This window comes from Phalangium opilio, unplaced genomic scaffold (assembly GCF_054372755.1).
Source record: "Phalangium opilio isolate 3A_F unplaced genomic scaffold, DU_Popi_V2 ptg000087l_1, whole genome shotgun sequence".
In the NCBI taxonomy this organism is placed as follows: domain Eukaryota; kingdom Metazoa; phylum Arthropoda; class Arachnida; order Opiliones; family Phalangiidae; genus Phalangium; species Phalangium opilio.
This window is the reverse complement of record NW_028324192.1, coordinates 2,601,964-2,621,963: the sequence shown is the minus strand read 5'-3', so window position 1 is coordinate 2,621,963 and position 20,000 is coordinate 2,601,964. Positions and strand designations below refer to the sequence as shown.

General features: G+C 39.0%; 44 pseudogenes; all 44 read left to right on the top strand.

The window, feature by feature from the left end:
- Positions 1–4: 4 nt before the first annotated feature.
- On the top strand, positions 5–123 carry LOC149650088 (5S ribosomal RNA; annotated as a pseudogene).
- A 362-nt stretch (positions 124–485) lies between these two features.
- On the top strand, positions 486–609 carry LOC149650087 (5S ribosomal RNA; annotated as a pseudogene).
- A 137-nt stretch (positions 610–746) lies between these two features.
- Positions 747–865, top strand: LOC149650086 (5S ribosomal RNA; annotated as a pseudogene).
- A 362-nt stretch (positions 866–1,227) lies between these two features.
- LOC149650085 (5S ribosomal RNA) lies at positions 1,228–1,346 on the top strand (annotated as a pseudogene).
- Positions 1,347–1,483: 137 nt separating this feature from the next.
- Positions 1,484–1,602, top strand: LOC149650084 (5S ribosomal RNA; annotated as a pseudogene).
- A 362-nt stretch (positions 1,603–1,964) lies between these two features.
- LOC149650083 (5S ribosomal RNA) lies at positions 1,965–2,083 on the top strand (annotated as a pseudogene).
- A 362-nt stretch (positions 2,084–2,445) lies between these two features.
- On the top strand, positions 2,446–2,569 carry LOC149650082 (5S ribosomal RNA; annotated as a pseudogene).
- Positions 2,570–2,931: 362 nt separating this feature from the next.
- On the top strand, positions 2,932–3,050 carry LOC149650081 (5S ribosomal RNA; annotated as a pseudogene).
- A 362-nt stretch (positions 3,051–3,412) lies between these two features.
- On the top strand, positions 3,413–3,536 carry LOC149650080 (5S ribosomal RNA; annotated as a pseudogene).
- Positions 3,537–3,897: 361 nt separating this feature from the next.
- Positions 3,898–4,021, top strand: LOC149650079 (5S ribosomal RNA; annotated as a pseudogene).
- Positions 4,022–4,383: 362 nt separating this feature from the next.
- Positions 4,384–4,502, top strand: LOC149650078 (5S ribosomal RNA; annotated as a pseudogene).
- Positions 4,503–4,864: 362 nt separating this feature from the next.
- Positions 4,865–4,983, top strand: LOC149650077 (5S ribosomal RNA; annotated as a pseudogene).
- Positions 4,984–5,120: 137 nt separating this feature from the next.
- On the top strand, positions 5,121–5,239 carry LOC149650076 (5S ribosomal RNA; annotated as a pseudogene).
- A 361-nt stretch (positions 5,240–5,600) lies between these two features.
- LOC149650075 (5S ribosomal RNA) lies at positions 5,601–5,719 on the top strand (annotated as a pseudogene).
- A 362-nt stretch (positions 5,720–6,081) lies between these two features.
- On the top strand, positions 6,082–6,205 carry LOC149650074 (5S ribosomal RNA; annotated as a pseudogene).
- Positions 6,206–6,342: 137 nt separating this feature from the next.
- Positions 6,343–6,461, top strand: LOC149650073 (5S ribosomal RNA; annotated as a pseudogene).
- A 361-nt stretch (positions 6,462–6,822) lies between these two features.
- On the top strand, positions 6,823–6,941 carry LOC149650072 (5S ribosomal RNA; annotated as a pseudogene).
- A 362-nt stretch (positions 6,942–7,303) lies between these two features.
- On the top strand, positions 7,304–7,427 carry LOC149650071 (5S ribosomal RNA; annotated as a pseudogene).
- Positions 7,428–7,789: 362 nt separating this feature from the next.
- On the top strand, positions 7,790–7,908 carry LOC149650070 (5S ribosomal RNA; annotated as a pseudogene).
- A 362-nt stretch (positions 7,909–8,270) lies between these two features.
- On the top strand, positions 8,271–8,394 carry LOC149650069 (5S ribosomal RNA; annotated as a pseudogene).
- A 362-nt stretch (positions 8,395–8,756) lies between these two features.
- On the top strand, positions 8,757–8,874 carry LOC149650068 (5S ribosomal RNA; annotated as a pseudogene).
- A 362-nt stretch (positions 8,875–9,236) lies between these two features.
- On the top strand, positions 9,237–9,360 carry LOC149650067 (5S ribosomal RNA; annotated as a pseudogene).
- A 137-nt stretch (positions 9,361–9,497) lies between these two features.
- On the top strand, positions 9,498–9,616 carry LOC149650066 (5S ribosomal RNA; annotated as a pseudogene).
- Positions 9,617–9,978: 362 nt separating this feature from the next.
- Positions 9,979–10,097, top strand: LOC149650065 (5S ribosomal RNA; annotated as a pseudogene).
- Positions 10,098–10,684: 587 nt separating this feature from the next.
- LOC149650064 (5S ribosomal RNA) lies at positions 10,685–10,803 on the top strand (annotated as a pseudogene).
- Positions 10,804–11,165: 362 nt separating this feature from the next.
- On the top strand, positions 11,166–11,289 carry LOC149650063 (5S ribosomal RNA; annotated as a pseudogene).
- A 137-nt stretch (positions 11,290–11,426) lies between these two features.
- On the top strand, positions 11,427–11,545 carry LOC149650062 (5S ribosomal RNA; annotated as a pseudogene).
- A 362-nt stretch (positions 11,546–11,907) lies between these two features.
- LOC149650061 (5S ribosomal RNA) lies at positions 11,908–12,026 on the top strand (annotated as a pseudogene).
- A 137-nt stretch (positions 12,027–12,163) lies between these two features.
- Positions 12,164–12,282, top strand: LOC149650060 (5S ribosomal RNA; annotated as a pseudogene).
- Positions 12,283–12,642: 360 nt separating this feature from the next.
- LOC149650059 (5S ribosomal RNA) lies at positions 12,643–12,761 on the top strand (annotated as a pseudogene).
- Positions 12,762–13,361: 600 nt separating this feature from the next.
- LOC149650058 (5S ribosomal RNA) lies at positions 13,362–13,485 on the top strand (annotated as a pseudogene).
- Positions 13,486–13,622: 137 nt separating this feature from the next.
- LOC149650057 (5S ribosomal RNA) lies at positions 13,623–13,741 on the top strand (annotated as a pseudogene).
- A 362-nt stretch (positions 13,742–14,103) lies between these two features.
- On the top strand, positions 14,104–14,222 carry LOC149650056 (5S ribosomal RNA; annotated as a pseudogene).
- Positions 14,223–14,584: 362 nt separating this feature from the next.
- LOC149650055 (5S ribosomal RNA) lies at positions 14,585–14,708 on the top strand (annotated as a pseudogene).
- A 137-nt stretch (positions 14,709–14,845) lies between these two features.
- Positions 14,846–14,964, top strand: LOC149650054 (5S ribosomal RNA; annotated as a pseudogene).
- A 362-nt stretch (positions 14,965–15,326) lies between these two features.
- On the top strand, positions 15,327–15,445 carry LOC149650053 (5S ribosomal RNA; annotated as a pseudogene).
- A 137-nt stretch (positions 15,446–15,582) lies between these two features.
- LOC149650052 (5S ribosomal RNA) lies at positions 15,583–15,701 on the top strand (annotated as a pseudogene).
- A 360-nt stretch (positions 15,702–16,061) lies between these two features.
- LOC149650051 (5S ribosomal RNA) lies at positions 16,062–16,180 on the top strand (annotated as a pseudogene).
- A 361-nt stretch (positions 16,181–16,541) lies between these two features.
- On the top strand, positions 16,542–16,660 carry LOC149650050 (5S ribosomal RNA; annotated as a pseudogene).
- Positions 16,661–16,798: 138 nt separating this feature from the next.
- LOC149650049 (5S ribosomal RNA) lies at positions 16,799–16,917 on the top strand (annotated as a pseudogene).
- A 138-nt stretch (positions 16,918–17,055) lies between these two features.
- LOC149650048 (5S ribosomal RNA) lies at positions 17,056–17,174 on the top strand (annotated as a pseudogene).
- Positions 17,175–17,535: 361 nt separating this feature from the next.
- LOC149650047 (5S ribosomal RNA) lies at positions 17,536–17,654 on the top strand (annotated as a pseudogene).
- A 137-nt stretch (positions 17,655–17,791) lies between these two features.
- LOC149650046 (5S ribosomal RNA) lies at positions 17,792–17,894 on the top strand (annotated as a pseudogene).
- A 122-nt stretch (positions 17,895–18,016) lies between these two features.
- On the top strand, positions 18,017–18,135 carry LOC149650045 (5S ribosomal RNA; annotated as a pseudogene).
- The last annotated feature ends 1,865 nt before the right edge of the window (positions 18,136–20,000 follow it).

Below are 20,000 nucleotides of genomic sequence, written 5' to 3'. Positions count from 1 at the left end.
TCTCGGCAACGGCCATATCACGCTGAATACACCGTTTCTCGTTCGATAACCGAAGTTAAGCAGCGTCGAGCGCAGTCACTACTTGGGAGGGAGACCACTTAGGAACACTGCGTGCCGTTGGCTTTTTCACTTATTTTTCCTCTTTTAAATTTTAATAGATATGAAAAAAGCAAACATGTTTTCTTTTTGTTATTGTTTTAAAGTGATGAAGGTTAATTTGTCTCACTTAATTTAAATTCGAATTATTAACTAGCACTCTCGGCATCGGCCATATCACGCTGAAAACACCGGTTCACGTCCGATCACCGAAGTTAAGTAGCGTCGAGCGCATACAGTACTTGGGAATACTGCGTGCCGTTTGTTTTTTCACTTTTGTTTGCTCTTTCAAATTCCACCAGATATGAAAAAAGCAAACATATCTACTTTTTGTTATTGTTTTATAAAGATGAAAGTTAATTAAATTCAAATTATTAACTAGCACTCTCGGCAACGGCCATATCACGCTGAATACACCGGTTCTCGTCCGATAACCGAAGTTAAGCAGCGTCGAGCGCAGTCACTTCTTGGGAGGGAGACCACTTAGGATAGGAACACTGCGTGCCGTTGACTTTTTCACTTTTTTTTCCTCTTTTAAATTTTAATAGATATGAAAAAAGCAAACATGTTTTCTTTTTGTTATTGTTTTAAAATGATGAAGGTTAATTTGTCTCACTTAATTTAAATTCGAATTATTAACTAGCACTCTCGGCAGCGGCCATATCACGCTGAATACACCGGTTCACGTCCGATCACCGAAGTTAAGCAGCGTCGAGCGCAGTCAGTACTTGGGAGGGCGACCACTTAGGAACACTGCTTGCCGTTAGCTTTTTCACTTTTTTTTCCTCTTTTAAATTCCAATAGATATGAAAAAAGCAAACATATTTTCTTTTTGTTATTGTTTGAAAAAGATGAAGGTTAATTTGTCTCACTTAATTTAAATTCGAATTATTATCTAGCACTCTCGGCAACGGCCATATCACGCTGAGAACACCGGATCTCGTCCGATCGCCGACGTTAGCAGCGTCGAGCGCAGTCAGTACTTGGGAATACTGCGTGCCGTTTGCTTTTTTCACTTTTGTTTCCTCCTTCAAATTCCACCAGATATGAAAAAAGCAAACAAATCTTCTTTTAGTTATTGTTTTATAAAGATGAAAGTTAATTAAGTTCAAATTATTAACTAGCACTCTCGGCAACGGCCATATCACGCTGAATACACCGGTTCTCGTCAGATAACCGAAGTTAAGCAGCGTCGAGCGCAGTCACTACTTGGGAGGGAGACCACTTAGGAACACTGCGTGCCGTTGGCTTTTTCACTTTTTTTTCCTCTTTTAAATTTTAATAGATATGAAAAAAGCAAACATGTTTTCTTTTTGTTATTGTTTTAAAATGATGAAGGTTAATTTGTCTCACTTAATTTAAATTCGAATTATTAACTAGCACTCTCGGCAACGGTCATATCACGCTGAATACACCGGTTCTCGTCCGATAACCGAAGTTAAGCAGCGTCGAGCGCAGTCAGTACTTGGGAGGGCGACCACTTAGGAACACTGCGTGCCGTTAGCTTTTTCACTTTTTTTTTCTCTTTTAAATTCCAATAGATATGAAAAAAGCAAACATTTTTTCTTTTTGTTATTGTTTGAAAAAGATGAAGGTTAATTTGTCTCACTTAATTTAAATTCGAATTATTATCTAGCACTCTCGGCAACGGCCATATCACGCTGAGAACACCGGATCTCGTCCGATCGCCGACGTTTGCAGCGTCGAGCGCAGTCAGTACTTGGGAATACTGCGTGCCGTTTGCTTTTTTCACTTTTGTTTCCTCTTTCAAATTCCACCAGATATGAAAAAAGCAAACATATCTTCTTTTTGTTATTGTTTTATAAAGATGAAAGTTAATTAAATTCAAATTATTAACTAGCACTCTCGGCAACGGCCATATCACGCTGAATACACCGATTCCCGTCCGATAACCGAAGTTAAGCAGCGTCGAGCGCAGTCACTACTTGGGAGAGAGACCACTTAGGAACACTGCGTGCCGTTGGCTTTTTCACTTTTTTTTCCTCTTTTAAATTTTAATAGATATGAAAAAAGCAAACATGTTTTCTTTTTGTTATAGTTTTAAAATGATGAAGGTTAATTTGTCTCACTTAATTTAAATTCGAATTATTAACTAGCACTCTCGGCAACGGCCATATCACGCTGAAAACACCGGTTCACGTCCGATCACCGAAGTTAAGTAGCGTCGAGCGCATACAGTACTTGGGAATACTGCGTGCCGTTTGTTTTTTCACTTTTGTTTGCTCTTTCAAATTCCACCAGATATGAAAAAAGCAAACATATCTACTTTTTGTTATTGTTTTATAAAGATGAAAGTTAATTAAATTCAAATTATTAACTAGCACTCTCGGCAACGGCCATATCACGCTGAATACACCGGTTCTCGTCCGATAACCGAAGTTAAGCAGCGTCGAGCGCAGTCACTACTTGGGAGGGAGACCACTTAGGATAGGAACACTGCGTGCCGTTGACTTTTTCACTTTTTTTTCCTCTTTTAAATTTTAATAGATATGAAAAAAGCAAACATGTTTTCTTTTTGTTATAGTTTTAAAATGATGAAGGTTAATTTGTCTCACTTAATTTAAATTCGAATTATTAACTAGCACTCTCGGCAACGGCCATATCACGCTGAAAACACCGGTTCACGTCCGATCACCGAAGTTAAGTAGCGTCGAGCGCATACAGTACTTGGGAATACTACGTGCCGTTTGTTTTTTCACTTTTGTTTGCTCTTTCAAATTCCACCAGATATGAAAAAAGCAAACATATCTTCTTTTTGTTATTGTTTTATAAAGATGAAAGTTAATTAAATTCAAATTATTAACTAGCACTCTCGGCAACGGCCATATCACGCTGAATACACCGATTCCCGTCCGATAACCGAAGTTAAGCAGCGTCGAGCGCAGTCACTACTTGGGAGAGAGACCACTTAGGAACACTGCGTGCCGTTGGCTTTTTCACTTTTTTTTCCTCTTTTAAATTTTAATAGATATGAAAAAAGCAAACATGTTTTCTTTTTGTTATAGTTTTAAAATGATGAAGGTTAATTTGTCTCACTTAATTTAAATTCGAATTATTAACTAGCACTCTCGGCAACGGCCATATCACGCTGAAAACACCGGTTCACGTCCGATCACCGAAGTTAAGTAGCGTCGAGCGCATACAGTACTTGGGAATACTGCGTGCCGTTTGTTTTTTCACTTTTGTTTGCTCTTTCAAATTCCACCAGATATGAAAAAAGCAAACATATCTACTTTTTGTTATTGTTTTATAAAGATGAAAGTTAATTAAATTCAAATTATTAACTAGCACTCTCGGCAACGGCCATATCACGCTGAATACACCGGTTCTCGTCCGATAACCGAAGTTAAGCAGCGTCGAGCGCAGTCACTACTTGGGAGGGAGACCACTTAGGATAGGAACACTGCGTGCCGTTGACTTTTTCACTTTTTTTCCTCTTTTAAATTTTAATAGATATGAAAAAAGCAAACATGTTTTCTTTTTGTTATAGTTTTAAAATGATGAAGGTTAATTTGTCTCACTTAATTTAAATTCGAATTATTAACTAGCACTCTCGGCAACGGCCATATCACGCTGAAAACACCGGTTCACGTCCGATCACCGAAGTTAAGTAGCGTCGAGCGCATACAGTACTTGGGAATACTACGTGCCGTTTGTTTTTTCACTTTTGTTTGCTCTTTCAAATTCCACCAGATATGAAAAAAGCAAACATATCTTCTTTTTGTTATTGTTTTATAAAGATGAAAGTTAATTAAATTCAAATTATTAACTAGCACTCTCGGCAACGGCCATATCACGCTGAATACACCGATTCCCGTCCGATAACCGAAGTTAAGCAGCGTCGAGCGCAGTCACTACTTGGGAGGGAGACCACTTAGGATAGGAACACTGCGTGCCGTTGACTTTTTCACTTTTTTTTCCTCTTTTAAATTTTAATAGATATGAAAAAAGCAAACATGTTTTCTTTTTGTTATTGTTTTAAAATGATGAAGGTTAATTTGTCTCACTTAATTTAAATTCGAATTATTAACTAGCACTCTCGGCAACGGCCATATCACGCTGAATACACCGGTTCACGTCCGATCGCCGACGTTAGCAGCGTCGAGCGCAGTCAGTACTTGGGAATACTGCGTGCCGTTTGCTTTTTTCACTTTTGTTTCCTCTTTCAAATTCCACCAGATATGAAAAAAGCAAACATATCTTCTTTTTGTTATTGTTTTATAAAGATGAAAGTTAATTAAATTCAAATTATTAACTAGCACTCTCGGCAACGGCCATATCACGCTGAATACACCGATTCCCGTCCGATAACCGAAGTTAAGCAGCGTCGAGCGCAGTCACTACTTGGGAGAGAGACCTCTTAGGAACACTGCGTGCCGTTGGCTTTTTCACTTTTTTTTCCTCTTTTAAATTTTAATAGATATGAAAAAAGCAAACATGTTTTCTTTTTGTTATAGTTTTAAAATGATGAAGGTTAATTTGTCTCACTTAATTTAAATTCGAATTATTATCTAGCACTCTCGGCAACGGCCATATCACGCTGAGAACACCGGATCTCGTCCGATCGCCGACGTTAGTAGCGTCGAGCGCAGTCAGTACTTGGGAATACTGCGTGCCGTTTGCTTTTTTCACTTTTGTTTCCTCTTTCAAATTCCACCAGATATGAAAAAAGCAAACAAATCTTCTTTTAGTTATTGTTTTATAAAGATGAAAGTTAATTAAGTTCAAATTATTAACTAGCACTCTCGGCAACGGCCATATCACGCTGAATACACCGGTTCTCGTCAGATAACCGAAGTTAAGCAGCGTCGAGCGCAGTCACTACTTGGGAGGGAGACCACTTAGGAACACTGCGTGCCGTTGGCTTTTTCACTTTTTTTTCCTCTTTTAAATTTTAATAGATATGAAAAAAGCAAACATGTTTTCTTTTTGTTATTGTTTTAAAATGATGAAGGTTAATTTGTCTCACTTAATTTAAATTCGAATTATTAACTAGCACTCTCGGCAACGGTCATATCACGCTGAATACACCGGTTCTCGTCCGATAACCGAAGTTAAGCAGCGTCGAGCGCAGTCAGTACTTGGGAGGGCGACCACTTAGGAACACTGCGTGCCGTTAGCTTTTTCACTTTTTTTTCTCTTTTAAATTCCAATAGATATGAAAAAAGCAAACATATTTTCTTTTTGTTATTGTTTGAAAAAGATGAAGGTTAATTTGTCTCGCTTAATTTAAATTCGAATTATTATCTAGCACTCTCGGCAACGGCCATATCACGCTGAGAACACCGGATCTCGTCCGATCGCCGACGTTTGCAGCGTCGAGCGCAGTCAGTACTTGGGAATACTGCGTGCCGTTTGCTTTTTTCACTTTTGTTTCCTCTTTCAAATTCCACCAGATATGAAAAAAGCAAACATATCTTCTTTTTGTTATTGTTTTATAAAGATGAAAGTTAATTAAATTCAAATTATTAACTAGCACTCTCGGCAACGGCCATATCACGCTGAATACACCGATTCCCGTCCGATAACCGAAGTTAAGCAGCGTCGAGCGCAGTCACTACTTGGGAGAGAGACCACTTAGGAACACTGCGTGCCGTTGGCTTTTTCACTTTTTTTTCCTCTTTTAAATTTTAATAGATATGAAAAAAGCAAACATGTTTTCTTTTTGTTATAGTTTTAAAATGATGAAGGTTAATTTGTCTCACTTAATTTAAATTCGAATTATTAACTAGCACTCTCGGCAACGGCCATATCACGCTGAAAACACCGGTTCACGTCCGATCACCGAAGTTAAGTAGCGTCGAGCGCATACAGTACTTGGGAATACTGCGTGCCGTTTGTTTTTTCACTTTTGTTTGCTCTTTCAAATTCCACCAGATATGAAAAAAGCAAACATATCTACTTTTTGTTATTGTTTTATAAAGATGAAAGTTAATTAAATTCAAATTATTAACTAGCACTCTCGGCAACGGCCATATCACGCTGAATACACCGGTTCTCGTCCGATAACCGAAGTTAAGCAGCGTCGAGCGCAGTCACTACTTGGGAGGGAGACCACTTAGGATAGGAACACTGCGTGCCGTTGGCTTTTTCACTTTTTTTTCCTCTTTTAAATTTTAATAGATATGAAAAAAGCAAACATGTTTTCTTTTTGTTATTGTTTTAAAATGATGAAGGTTAATTTGTCTCACTTAATTTAAATTCGAATTATTAACTAGCACTCTCGGCAACGGTCATATCACGCTGAATACACCGGTTCTCGTCCGATAACCGAAGTTAAGCAGCGTCGAGCGCAGTCAGTACTTGGGAGGGCGACCACTTAGGAACACTGCGTGCCGTTAGCTTTTTCACTTTTTTTTCTCTTTTAAATTCCAATAGATATGAAAAAAGCAAACATATTTTCTTTTTGTTATTGTTTGAAAAAGATGAAGGTTAATTTGTCTCGCTTAATTTAAATTCGAATTATTATCTAGCACTCTCGGCAACGGCCATATCACGCTGAGAACACCGGATCTCGTCCGATCGCCGACGTTTGCAGCGTCGAGCGCAGTCAGTACTTGGGAATACTGCGTGCCGTTTGCTTTTTTCACTTTTGTTTCCTCTTTCAAATTCCACCAGATATGAAAAAAGCAAACATATCTTCTTTTTGTTATTGTTTTATAAAGATGAAAGTTAATTAAATTCAAATTATTAACTAGCACTCTCGGCAACGGCCATATCACGCTGAATACACCGATTCCCGTCCGATAACCGAAGTTAAGCAGCGTCGAGCGCAGTCACTACTTGGGAGAGAGACCACTTAGGAACACTGCGTGCCGTTGGCTTTTTCACTTTTTTTTCCTCTTTTAAATTTTAATAGATATGAAAAAAGCAAACATGTTTTCTTTTTGTTATAGTTTTAAAATGATGAAGGTTAATTTGTCTCACTTAATTTAAATTCGAATTATTAACTAGCACTCTCGGCAACGGCCATATCACGCTGAAAACACCGGTTCACGTCCGATCACCGAAGTTAAGTAGCGTCGAGCGCATACAGTACTTGGGAATACTGCGTGCCGTTTGTTTTTTCACTTTTGTTTGCTCTTTCAAATTCCACCAGATATGAAAAAAGCAAACATATCTACTTTTTGTTATTGTTTTATAAAGATGAAAGTTAATTAAATTCAAATTATTAACTAGCACTCTCGGCAACGGCCATATCACGCTGAATACACCGGTTCTCGTCCGATAACCGAAGTTAAGCAGCGTCGAGCGCAGTCACTACTTGGGAGGGAGACCACTTAGGATAGGAACACTGCGTGCCGTTGACTTTTTCACTTTTTTTTCCTCTTTTAAATTTTAATAGATATGAAAAAAGCAAACATGTTTTCTTTTTGTTATAGTTTTAAAATGATGAAGGTTAATTTGTCTCACTTAATTTAAATTCGAATTATTAACTAGCACTCTCGGCAACGGCCATATCACGCTGAAAACACCGGTTCACGTCCGATCACCGAAGTTAAGTAGCGTCGAGCGCATACAGTACTTGGGAATACTGCGTGCCGTTTGTTTTTTCACTTTTGTTTGCTCTTTCAAATTCCACCAGATATGAAAAAAGCAAACATATCTTCTTTTTGTTATTGTTTTATAAAGATGAAAGTTAATTAAATTCAAATTATTAACTAGCACTCTCGGCAACGGCCATATCACGCTGAATACACCGATTCCCGTCCGATAACCGAAGTTAAGCAGCGTCGAGCGCAGTCACTACTTGGGAGAGAGACCACTTAGGAACACTGCGTGCCGTTGGCTTTTTCACTTTTTTTTCCTCTTTTAAATTTTAATAGATATGAAAAAAGCAAACATGTTTTCTTTTTGTTATAGTTTTAAAATGATGAAGGTTAATTTGTCTCACTTAATTTAAATTCGAATTATTAACTAGCACTCTCGGCAACGGCCATATCACGCTGAAAACACCGGTTCACGTCCGATCACCGAAGTTAAGTAGCGTCGAGCGCATACAGTACTTGGGAATACTGCGTGCCGTTTGTTTTTTCACTTTTGTTTGCTCTTTCAAATTCCACCAGATATGAAAAAAGCAAACATATCTACTTTTTGTTATTGTTTTATAAAGATGAAAGTTAATTAAATTCAAATTATTAACTAGCACTCTCGGCAACGGCCATATCACGCTGAATACACCGGTTCTCGTCCGATAACCGAAGTTAAGCAGCGTCGAGCGCAGTCACTACTTGGGAGGGAGACCACTTAGGATAGGAACACTGCGTGCCGTTAACTTTTTCACTTTTTTTTCCTCTTTTAAATTTTAATAGATATGAAAAAAGCAAACATGTTTTCTTTTTGTTATTGTTTTAAAATGATGAAGGTTAATTTGTCTCACTTAATTTAAATTCGAATTATTAACTAGCACTCTCGGCAACGGCCATATCACGCTGAATACACCGGTTCACGTCCGATCGCCGACGTTAGCAGCGTCGAGCGCAGTCAGTACTTGGGAATACTGCGTGCCGTTTGCTTTTTTCACTTTTGTTTCCTCTTTCAAATTCCACCAGATATGAAAAAAGCAAACATATCTTCTTTTTGTTATTGTTTTATAAAGATGAAAGTTAATTAAATTCAAATTATTAACTAGCACTCTCGGCAACGGCCATATCACGCTGAATACACCGATTCCCGTCCGATAACCGAAGTTAAGCAGCGTCGAGCGCAGTCACTATTGGGAGAGAGACCACTTAGGAACACTGCGTGCCGTTGGCTTTTTCACTTTTTTTTCCTCTTTTAAATTTTAATAGATATGAAAAAAGCAAACATGTTTTCTTTTTGTTATAGTTTTAAAATGATGAAGGTTAATTTGTCTCACTTAATTTAAATTCGAATTATTAACTAGCACTCTCGGCAACGGCCATATCACGCTGAAAACACCGGTTCACGTCCGATCACCGAAGTTAAGTAGCGTCGAGCGCATACAGTACTTGGGAATACTGCGTGCCGTTTGTTTTTTCACTTTTGTTTGCTCTTTCAAATTCCACCAGATATGACAAAAGCAAACATATCTACTTTTTGTTATTGTTTTATAAAGATGAAAGTTAATTAAATTCAAATTATTAACTAGCATTCTCGGCAACGGCCATATCACGCTGAATACACCGGTTCTCGTCCGATAACCGAAGTTAAGCAGCGTCGAGCGCAGTCACTACTTGGGAGGGAGACCACTTAGGATAGGAACACTGCGTGCCGTTGACTTTTTCACTTTTTTTTCCTCTTTTAAATTTTAATAGATATGAAAAAAGCAAACATGTTTTCTTTTTGTTATTGTTTTAAAATGATGAAGGTTAATTTGTCTCACTTAATTTAAATTCGAATTATTAACTAGCACTCTCGGCAACGGCCATATCACGCTGAATACACCGGTTCACGTCCGATCACCGAAGTTAAGCAGCGTCGAGCGCAGTCAGTACTTGGGAGGGCGACCACTTAGGAACACTGCTTGCCGTTAGCTTTTTCACTTTTTTTTCCTCTTTTAAATTCCAATAGATATGAAAAAAGCAAACATATTTTCTTTTTGTTATTGTTTGAAAAAGATGAAGGTTAATTTGTCTCACTTAATTTAAATTCGAATTATTATCTAGCACTCTCGGCAACGGCCATATCACGCTGAGAACACCGGATCTCGTCCGATCGCCGACGTTAGCAGCGTCGAGCGCAGTCAGTACTTGGGAATACTGCGTGCCGTTTGCTTTTTTCACTTTTGTTTCCTCTTTCAAATTCCACCAGATATGAAAAAAGCAAACATATCTTCTTTTTGTTATTGTTTTATAAAGATGAAAGTTAATTAAATTCAAATTATTAACTAGCACTCTCGGCAACGGCCATATCACGCTGAATACACCGATTCCCGTCCGATAACCGAAGTTAAGCAGCGTCGAGCGCAGTCACTACTTGGGAGAGAGACCACTTAGGAACACTGCGTGCCGTTGGCTTTTTCACTTTTTTTTCCTCTTTTAAATTTTAATAGATATGAAAAAAGCAAACAAGTTTTCTTTTTGTTATAGTTTTAAAATGATGAAGGTTAATTTGTCTCACTTAATTTAAATTCGAATTATTAACTAGCACTCTCGGCAACGGCCATATCACGCTGAAAACACCGGTTCACGTCCGATCACCGAAGTTAAGTAGCGTCGAGCGCATACAGTACTTGGGAATACTGCGTGCCGTTTGTTTTTTCACTTTTGTTTGCTCTTTCAAATTCCACCAGATATGAAAAAAGCAAACATATCTACTTTTTGTTATTGTTTTATAAAGATGAAAGTTAATTAAATTCAAATTATTAACTAGCACTCTCGGCAACGGCCATATCACGCTGAAAACACCGGATCTCGTCCGATCGCCGACGTTAGCAGCGTCGAGCGCAGTCAGTACTTGGGAATACTGCGTGCCGTTTGCTTTTTTCACTTTTGTTTCCTCTTTCAAATTCCACCAGATATGAAAAAAGCAAACATATCTTCTTTTTGTTATTGTTTTATAAAGATGAAAGTTAATTAAATTCAAATTATTAACTAGCACTCTCGGCAACGGCCATATCACGCTGAATACACCGATTCCCGTCCGATAACCGAAGTTAAGCAGCGTCGAGCGCAGTCACTACTTGGGAGAGAGACCACTTAGGAACACTGCGTGCCGTTGGCTTTTTCACTTTTTTTTCCTCTTTTAAATTTTAATAGATATGAAAAAAGCAAACAAGTTTTCTTTTTGTTATAGTTTTAAAATGATGAAGGTTAATTTGTCTCACTTAATTTAAATTCGAATTATTAACTAGCACTCTCGGCAACGGCCATATCACGCTGAAAACACCGGTTCACGTCCGATCACCGAAGTTAAGTAGCGTCGAGCGCATACAGTACTTGGGAATACTGCGTGCCGTTTGTTTTTTCACTTTTGTTTGCTCTTTCAAATTCCACCAGATATGAAAAAAGCAAACATATCTACTTTTTGTTATTGTTTTATAAAGATGAAAGTTAATTAAATTCAAATTATTAACTAGCACTCTCGGCAACGGCCATATCACGCTGAATACACCGGTTCTCCTCCGATAACCGAAGTTAAGCAGCGTCGAGCGCAGTCACTACTTGGGAGGGAGACCACTTAGGATAGGAACACTGCGTGCCGTTGACTTTTTCACTTTTTTTTCCTCTTTTAAATTTTAATAGATATGAAAAAAGCAAACATGTTTTCTTTTTGTTATTGTTTTAAAATGATGAAGGTTAATTTGTCTCACTTAATTTAAATTCGAATTATTAACTAGCACTCTCGGCAACGGCCATATCACGCTGAATACACCGGTTCACGTCCGATCACCGAAGTTAAGCAGCGTCGAGCGCAGTCAGTACTTGGGAGGGCGACCACTTAGGAACACTGCTTGCCGTTAGCTTTTTCACTTTTTTTTCCTCTTTTAAATTCCAATAGATATGAAAAAAGCAAACATATTTTCTTTTTGTTATTGTTTGAAAAAGATGAAGGTTAATTTGTCTCACTTAATTTAAATTCGAATTATTATCTAGCACTCTCGGCAACGGCCATATCACGCTGAGAACACCGGATCTCGTCCGATCGCCGACGTTAGCAGCGTCGAGCGCAGTCAGTACTTGGGAATACTGCGTGCCGTTTGCTTTTTTCACTTTTGTTTCCTCTTTCAAATTCCACCAGATATGAAAAAAGCAAACAAATCTTCTTTTAGTTATTGTTTTATAAAGATGAAAGTTAATTAAGTTCAAATTATTAACTAGCACTCTCGGCAACGGCCATATCACGCTGAATACACCGGTTCTCGTCAGATAACCGAAGTTAAGCAGCGTCGAGCGCAGTCACTACTTGGGAGGGAGACCACTTAGGAACACTGCGTGCCGTTGGCTTTTTCACTTTTTTTTCCTCTTTTAAATTTTAATAGATATGAAAAAAGCAAACATGTTTTCTTTTTGTTATTGTTTTAAAATGATGAAGGTTAATTTGTCTCACTTAATTTAAATTCGAATTATTAACTAGCACTCTCGGCAACGGCCATATCACGCTGAATACACCGGTTCTCGTCCGATAACCGAAGTTAAGCAGCGTCGAGCGCAGTCAGTACTTGGGAGGGCGACCACTTAGGAACACTGCGTGCCGTTAGCTTTTTCACTTTTTTTTTCTCTTTTAAATTCCAATAGATATGAAAAAAGCAAACATATTTTCTTTTTGTTATTGTTTGAAAAAGATGAAGGTTAATTTGTCTCACTTAATTTAAATTCGAATTATTATCTAGCACTCTCGGCAACGGCCATATCACGCTGAGAACACCGGTTCTCGTCCGATCGCCGACGTTAGCAGCGTCGAGCGCAGTCAGTACTTGGGAATACTGCGTGCCGTTTGCTTTTTCACTTTTGTTTCCTCTTTCAAATTCCACCAGATATGAAAAAAGCAAACATATCTTCTTTTTGTTATTGTTTTATAAAGATGAAAGTTAATTAAATTCAATTATTAACTAGCACTCTCGGCAACGGCCATATCACGCTGAATACACCGATTCTCGTCCGATAACCGAAGTTAAGCAGCGTCGAGCGCAGTCATTACTTGGGAGGGAGACCACTTAGGAACACTGCGTGCCGTTGGCTTTTTCACTTTTTTTCCTCTTTTAAATTTAAATAGATATGAAAAAAGCAAACACGTTTTCTTTTTGTTATTGTTTTAAAATGATGAAGGTTAATTTGTCTCACTTAATTTAAATTCGAATTATTAACTAGCACTCTCGGCAACGGCCAAATCACGCTGAAAACACCGGTTCACGTCCGATCACCGAAGTAAAGCAGCGTCGAGCGCATACAGTACTTGGGAATACTGCGTGCCGTTTGCTTTTTCACTTTTTTTCCTCTTTTAAAATCCAATAGATATGAAAAAAGCAAACATATTTTCTTTTTGTTATTGTTTGAAAAAGATGAAGGTTAATTTGTCTCACTTAATTTAAATTCGAATTATTAACTAGCACTCTCGGCAACGGCCATATCACGCTGAAAACACCGGTTCACGTCCGATCACCGAAGTTAAGTAGCGTCGAGCGCATACAGTACTTGGGAATACTGCGTGCCGTTTGTTTTTTCACTTTTGTTTGCTCTTTCAAATTCCACCAGATATGAAAAAAGCAAACATATCTACTTTTTGTTATTGTTTTATAAAGATGAAAGTTAATTAAATTCAAATTATTAACTAGCACTCTCGGCAACGGCCATATCACGCTGAATACACCGGTTCTCGTCCGATAACCGAAGTTAAGCAGCGTCGAGCGCAGTCACTACTTGGGAGGGAGACCACTTAGGATAGGAACACTGCGTGCCGTTGACTTTTTCACTTTTTTTTCCTCTTTTAAATTTTAATAGATATGAAAAAAGCAAACATGTTTTCTTTTTGTTATTGTTTTAAAATGATGAAGGTTAATTTGTCTCACTTAATTTAAATTCGAATTATTAACTAGCACTCTCGGCAACGGCCATATCACGCTGAATACACCGGTTCACGTCCGATCACCGAAGTTAAGCAGCGTCGAGCGCAGTCAGTACTTGGGAGGGCGACCACTTAGGAACACTGCTTGCCGTTAGCTTTTTCACTTTTTTTTCCTCTTTTAAATTCCAATAGATATGAAAAAAGCAAACATATTTTCTTTTTGTTATTGTTTGAAAAAGATGAAGGTTAATTTGTCTCACTTAATTTAAATTCGAATTATTATCTAGCACTCTCGGCAACGGCCATATCACGCTGAGAACACCGGATCTCGTCCGATCGCCGACGTTAGCAGCGTCGAGCGCAGTCAGTACTTGGGAATACTGCGTGCCGTTTGCTTTTTTCACTTTTGTTTCCTCTTTCAAATTCCACCAGATATGAAAAAAGCAAACATATCTTCTTTTTGTTATTGTTTTATAAAGATGAAAGTTAATTAAATTCAAATTATTAACTAGCACTCTCGGCAACGGCCATATCACGCTGAATACACCGATTCCCGTCCGATAACCGAAGTTAAGCAGCGTCGAGCGCAGTCACTACTTGGGAGAGAGACCACTTAGGAACACTGCGTGCCGTTGGCTTTTTCACTTTTTTTTCCTCTTTTAAATTTTAATAGATATGAAAAAAGCAAACATGTTTTCTTTTTGTTATAGTTTTAAAATGATGAAGGTTAATTTGTCTCACTTAATTTAAATTCGAATTATTAACTAGCACTCTCGGCAACGGCCATATCACGCTGAAAACACCGGTTCACGTCCGATCACCGAAGTTAAGTAGCGTCGAGCGCATACAGTACTTGGGAATACTGCGTGCCGTTTGTTTTTTCACTTTTGTTTGCTCTTTCAAATTCCACCAGATATGAAAAAAGCAAACATATCTACTTTTTGTTATTGTTTTATAAAGATGAAAGTTAATTAAATTCAAATTATTAACTAGCACTCTCGGCAACGGCCATATCACGCTGAATACACCGGTTCTCGTCCGATAACCGAAGTTAAGCAGCGTCGAGCGCAGTCACTACTTGGGAGGGAGACCACTTAGGATAGGAACACTGCGTGCCGTTGACTTTTTCACTTTTTTTTCCTCTTTTAAATTTTAATAGATATGAAAAAAGCAAACATGTTTTCTTTTTGTTATTGTTTTAAAATGATGAAGGTTAATTTGTCTCACTTAATTTAAATTCGAATTATTAACTAGCACTCTCGGCAACGGCCATATCACGCTGAATACACCGGTTCACGTCCGATCACCGAAGTTAAGCAGCGTCGAGCGCAGTCAGTACTTGGGAGGGCGACCACTTAGGAACACTGCTTGCCGTTAGCTTTTTCACTTTTTTTTCCTCTTTTAAATTCCAATAGATATGAAAAAAGCAAACATATTTTCTTTTTGTTATTGTTTGAAAAAGATGAAGGTTAATTTGTCTCACTTAATTTAAATTCGAATTATTATCTAGCACTCTCGGCAACGGCCATATCACGCTGAGAACACCGGATCTCGTCCGATCGCCGACGTTAGCAGCGTCGAGCGCAGTCAGTACTTGGGAATACTGCGTGCCGTTTGCTTTTTTCACTTTTGTTTCCTCTTTCAAATTCCACCAGATATGAAAAAAGCAAACAAATCTTCTTTTAGTTATTGTTTTATAAAGATGAAAGTTAATTAAGTTCAAATTATTAACTAGCACTCTCGGCAACGGCCATATCACGCTGAATACACCGGTTCTCGTCAGATAACCGAAGTTAAGCAGCGTCGAGCGCAGTCACTACTTGGGAGGGAGACCACTTAGGAACACTGCGTGCCGTTGGCTTTTTCACTTTTTTTTCCTCTTTTAAATTTTAATAGATATGAAAAAAGCAAACATGTTTTCTTTTTGTTATTGTTTTAAAATGATGAAGGTTAATTTGTCTCACTTAATTTAAATTCGAATTATTAACTAGCACTCTCGGCAACGGCCAAATCACGCTGAATACACCGGTTCTCGTCCGATAACCGAAGTTAAGCAGCGTCGAGCGCAGTCAGTACTTGGGAGGGCGACCACTTAGGAACACTGCGTGCCGTTAGCTTTTTCACTTTTTTTTTCTCTTTTAAATTCCAATAGATATGAAAAAAGCAAACATATTTTCTTTTTGTTATTGTTTGAAAAAGATGAAGGTTAATTTGTCTCACTTAATTTAAATTCGAATTATTATCTAGCACTCTCGGCAACGGCCATATCACGCTGAGAACACCGGTTCTCGTCCGATCGCCGACGTTAGCAGCGTCGAGCGCAGTCAGTACTTGGGAATACTGCGTGCCGTTTGCTTTTTCACTTTTGTTTCCTCTTTCAAATTCCACCAGATATGAAAAAAGCAAACATATCTTCTTTTTGTTATTGTTTTATAAAGATGAAAGTTAATTAAATTCAATTATTAACTAGCACTCTCGGCAACGGCCATATCACGCTGAATACACCGATTCTCGTCCGATAACCGAAGTTAAGCAGCGTCGAGCGCAGTCATTACTTGGGAGGGAGACCACTTAGGAACACTGCGTGCCGTTGGCTTTTTCACTTTTTTTCCTCTTTTAAATTTAAATAGATATGAAAAAAGCAAACACGTTTTCTTTTTGTTATTGTTTTAAAATGATGAAGGTTAATTTGTCTCACTTAATTTAAATTCGAATTATTAACTAGCACTCTCGGCAACGGCCAAATCACGCTGAAAACACCGGTTCACGTCCGATCACCGAAGTAAAGCAGCGTCGAGCGCATACAGTACTTGGGAATACTGCGTGCCGTTTGCTTTTTCACTTTTGTTTCCTCTTTTAAATTCCACCAGATATGAAAAAAGCAAACATATCTTCTTTTTGTTATTGTTTTATAAAGATGAAGGTTAATTAAATTCAAATTATTAACTAGCTCTCTCGGCAACGGCCATATCACGCTGAATACACCGGTTCTCGTCCGATAACCGAAGTTAAGCAGCGTCGAGCGCAGTCAGTACTTGGGAGGGCGACCACTTAGGAACACTGCGTGCCGTTAACTTTTTCACTTTTTTTTCCTCTTTTAAATTCCAATAGATATGAAAAAAGCAAACATATTTTCTTTTTTGTTATTGTTTGAAAAAGATGAAGGTAAATTTGTCTCACTTAATTTAAATTCGAATTATTATCTAGCACTCTCGGCAACGGCCATATCACGCTGAATACACCGGTTCTCGTCCGATAACCGAAGTTAAGCAGCGTCGAGCGCAGTCATTACTTGGGAGGGAGACCACTTAGGAACACTGCGTGCCGTTGGCTTTTTCACTTTTTTTTCCTCTTTTAAATTTTAATAGATATGAAAAAAGCAAATATATTTTCTTTTTTGTTATTGTTTGAAAAAGATGAAGGTTAATTTGTCTCACTTAATTTAAATTCGAATTATTATCTAGCACTCTCGGCAACGGCCATATCACGCTGAATACACCGGTTCTCGTCCGATAACCGAAGTTAAGCAACGTCGAGCGCAGTCATTACTTGGAAGGGAGACCACTTAGGAACACTGCGTGCCGTTGGCTTTTTCACTTTTTTTTCCTCTTTTAAATTTTAATAGATATGTAAAAAGCAAACGGGTTTTCTTTTTGTTATTGTTTTTAAATGATGAAGGTTAATTTGTCTCACTTAATTTAAATCCGAATTATTAAATATCACTCTCGGCAACGGCCATATCACGCTGAGAACACCGGTTCTCGTCCGATCGCCGACGTTAGCAGCGTCGAGCGCAGTCAGTACTTGGGAATACTGCGTGCCGTTTGCTTTTTCACTTTTGTTTCCTCTTTCAAATTCCACCAGATATGAAAAAAGCAAACATATCTTCTTTTTGTTATTGTTTTATAAAGATGAAAGTTAATTAAATTCAAATTATTAACTAGCACTCTCGGCAACGGCCATATCACGCTGAATACACCGATTCTCGTCCGATAACCGAAGTTAAGCAGCGTCGAGCGCGGTCATTACTTGGGAGGGAGACCACTTAGGAACACTGCGTGCCGATGGCTTTTTCACTTTTTTTTCCTCTTTTAAATTTTAATAGATATGTAAAAAGCAAACAGGTTTTCTTTTTGTTATTGTTTTAAAATGATGAAGGTTAATTTGTCTCACTTAATTTAAATCCGAATTATTAACTAGCACTCTCGGCAACGGCCATATCACGCTGAAAACACCTGTTCACGTCCGATCACCGAAGTTAAGCAGCGTCGAGCGCATACAGTACTTGGGAATACTGCGTGCCGTTGGCTTTTCACTTTTGTTTCCTCTTTCAAATTCCACCAGATATGAAAAAAGCAAACATATCTTCTTTTTTGTTATTGTTTTATAGTGATGAAAGTTAATTAAATTCAAATTATTAACTAGCACTCTCGGCAACGGCCATATCACGCTGAATACACCGTTTCTCGTTCGATAACCGAAGTTAAGCAGCGTCGAGCGCAGTCACTACTTGGGAGGGAGACCACTTAGGAACACTGCGTGCCGTTGGCTTTTTCACAAATCCTCTCTCGTTTGGGCTCGAACCACCAACCTTTCGGTTAACAGCTGAACGCACTAACCATTGCGCCACGGAAGCCCAAAAATTAAATGGTCGTCAGGTATTGTAGAAAAACTTTGGCTATTTACGTTACATTTGAGATCCAAAAACACCGCTCCCGGGTGGGCTCGAACCACCAACCTATTGGTTAACAGCCGAACGCGCTAACCATTGAGCCACGAAAGCTCAGAAAATAAATGGTTGTCAGGTATTGTGGAAAAACTCTGACATTTTACGTTACATCTGAGACGTCACAACACTTCTCCCAGATAGGCTCGAACCACCAACCAATTGGTTAACAGCCGAACGCGCTAACCATTGAGCCACAGAAGCTCAGAAATTAAATGGTTGTTAGGTTTTGTGGATAAGTTATGACTTTTTACGTTACATCTGAGACCCTACAACACCTCTCCCAGGTGGGCTCGAACCACCATCCTTTCGGTTAACAGCCGAACGCGCTAACCATTGCGCCAAGGAAGCCCAAAAATTAAATGGTTGTCACGAATTGTGGAAAAGTTTTGACTTTTAACGCTACATCTGAGACCCCACAACACCTCTTCCGGGTGGGCTCGAACCACCAACCTTTCGATTAAGAGCTGGACGCGCTAATTACTGCGCCACGGAAGCCCAAAAATTAAATGTTCGTCAGGTATTGTGGAAAAACTCTGACATTTTACGTAACATCTGAGACGTCACAACACTTCTCCCAGATAGGCTCGAACCACCAACCAATTGGTTAACAGCCGAACGCGCTAACCATTGAGCCACAGAAGCTCAGAAATTAAATGGTTGTTAGGTTTTGTGGATAAGTTATGACTTTTTACGTTACATCTGAGACCCTACAACACCTCTCCCAGGTGGGCTCGAACCACCATCCTTTCGGTTAACAGCCGAACGCGCTAACCATTGCGCCAAGGAAGCCCAAAAATTAAATGGTTGTCACGTATTGTGGAAAAGTTTTGACTTTTAACGCTACATCTGAGACCCCACAACACCTCTTCCGGGTGGGCCCGAACCACCAACCTTTCGATTAAGAGCTGGACGCGCTAATTACTGCGCCACGGAAGCCCAAAAATTAAATGTTCGTCAGGTATTGTGGAAAAACTCTGACATTTTACGTAACATCTGAGACGTCACAACACTTCTCCCAGATAGGCTCGAACCACCAACCAATTGGTTAACAGCCGAACGCGCTAACCATTGAGCCACAGAAGCTCAGAAATTAAATGGTTGTTAGGTTTTGTGGATAAGTTATGACTTTTTACGTTACATCTGAGACCCTACAACACCTCTCCCAGGTGGGCTCGAACCACCATCCTTTCGGTTAACAGCCGAACGCGCTAACCATTGCGCCAAGGAAGCCCAAAAATTAAATGGTTGTCACGTATTGTGGAAAAGTTTTGACTTTTAACGCTACATCTGAGACCCCACAACACCTCTTCCGGGTGGGCTCGAACCACCAACCTTTCGATTAAGAGCTGGACGCGCTAATTACTGCGCCACGGAAGCCCAAAAATTAAATGTTCGTCAGGTATTGTGGAAAAACTCTGACATTTTACGTAACATCTGAGACGTCACAACACCGCTCCCGGATGGGCTCGAACCACCAACCCTTCGGTTAACAGCCGAACGCGCTAGCCATTGCGCCACGGACGCCCAAAAATTAAATGGTTGTCAGGTATTGTTGAAAAGTTACGACTTTTCACGCTACATCTGAGACCCCACAAATCCTCTCTCGTTTGGGCTCGAACCACCAACCTTTCGGTTAACAGCTGAACGCACTAACCATTGCGCCACGGAAGCCCAAAAATTAAATGGT